The 1,842-nt window shown below is 32.1% G+C and overlaps 1 long non-coding RNA gene across 1 annotated transcript in view; it reads left to right on the top strand.

Moving 5' to 3' along the window:
* LOC111083212 overlaps positions 1 to 1,511 on the top strand; it is a 27,100-nt gene extending 25,589 nt beyond the window's left edge. Inside the window, exon 3 of the long non-coding RNA XR_002608882.1 lies at positions 509 to 1,511. This is a non-coding gene — a long non-coding RNA (uncharacterized LOC111083212). The remainder of the gene's footprint in view (positions 1 to 508) is intronic.
* Positions 1,512 to 1,842: the final 331 nt, after the last annotated feature.

Genomic DNA, 1,842 nt, shown 5'->3' with positions numbered 1-1,842 from the left:
CTTTGATATCCTCAACTTCAACAGGATGTAACTCGCATTTTAAAAATAAAGCCACTCCTCCCCCTCTTTAATACTCTTGTCTATGCCTATTAAATAGCCTGTAACCCTATATTTCAAAGAAATTTCTGTCATCAAAATCATCCATGTTTAACCATGTTTCAGTTATTCCCATTATATCAAAATCCTCATTTCCTACCAGTTCTCTAAAGTCATCTATTTTATTTCTTATACTTCTAGCATTACAATAGTAACAATTAAGCTTATCCTTATAACTCCTTCTATAGTCATTTCCTAATCTAAACTTTTCTCTGCCTCTTATTCTTTTTGCATTTAGTTTTTCCTTATCCTTACCACTGTCTAGTCTTAGTTTAAAACTTCCCTTACAGCTGAGTTAATAGTGTTTAGAGAAGTTTTATATTTTTTTATTAACTGATACAAAACAAGTTTATTATATATATAAAAAACTTAAAATAATATGAATAATATGCCTAATTTTCTTATTTTTCAGGGGGATCAGGCCCCCTTGGCTACGTCTCTGACCACAAACTGTGAGATAGTTCAGCATAAGAAGCACAGTCGATGCTGTGCAATGTAGTTATTCTACTGTTGCAGCACAGCAACACTTTCTGAATGATGTACAACAGATGCAACAGCTAAATTAGTAGACATACACTTTTAACAGCACTAAAATGGCTTTAATTACAAGCCTCTTGGTGGATGTCCATAATGCAATTCAGGTGTTAACTTGTTGATTTTAGCATGAAAATCTGGTACTCAGTCAAGTGAAAGAGTCCACTTTAGTTGGATTGGATGAGCTAAATATAAATGGTGAAAATTACAGGGAAATGGTGAGCACTTGGAACAGAATGATGGGTGTATGAAAGGTGTAAATCTTTGTTTCAGAAGGGACTCCTTCAGAAGTAAACCAGCTGACGAGTAAATACATAGACAGACTTCACCAGGACATCAGTGACAGGATTACAGAAGAAGATGAAAACATCGTCAATAATCCATACTTGAGTCTTCTATTTTTGGATGAAGATCTAGCGGATGGAGTTATTACTGATCTTTCAGATTTCTATGGAACTAATAAATTAACAAAAATTTCAAATAATGCTGGGGAAAACACTGAAACCAAAACCATTTGTTACAAAATTAATGGCCTATATTCAATAGCATATACATATATAAACTCAAAACTGAACATTTATGTAAAAGGGTTATTAAACCGCTTGGTGATCAATGTCAAATTACTTTGTGTAATAAGTGTTGATTGTGAAAGAACCTTTTCTGTACAAAACAAGCTCAAGACAAAATTCGGATGCTCTATGAAGGCTGAAAAACTGTTTAATGAGAATTGTAATATTAGATCTAAAAACTGCATTGTATGATTCAAGTCCTGCAGATAAAATGTGAGACAGTGCTAAGGACAGAAGAAGGGCAAGGCTTTCACAACCATACAAACGGAGAATTAAGAAAATTTAAAAATAAATAAATGTGTTTATTGTGTGTGTGTTTTTTTGTGGTACTTTGTTAAGATCAATTACACAATAAGATTCTATTGACATATTTACTCTTATAATATAAATGATTCAGTTTCTACATAAACCAGCATACTGATGCATATCCACGATACTGAATTACTGATCACTTGTGGCAGATACTGACAGAGGCAAAATTTGATCAGGGCAAAAATTATTTGGAGTACTTTATACTATTATAGAAAACCAAAACATTAAAAAAGGCAAGCATTTTTATTTACAAATAAGGACTATTAGACACTTTTTTTTTCACAAAGCAGCTGTATAGAAATATTAAGAGTATACATCTTATAAAAGTTTA

The sequence above is a fragment of the Limulus polyphemus genome, unplaced genomic scaffold, assembly GCF_000517525.1.
Source record: "Limulus polyphemus unplaced genomic scaffold, Limulus_polyphemus-2.1.2 Scaffold137, whole genome shotgun sequence".
Lineage (NCBI taxonomy): Eukaryota > Metazoa > Arthropoda > Merostomata > Xiphosura > Limulidae > Limulus > Limulus polyphemus.
Note: the sequence above shows the minus strand (reverse complement) of the source record. Positions and strands in the feature narration are given on the sequence as shown.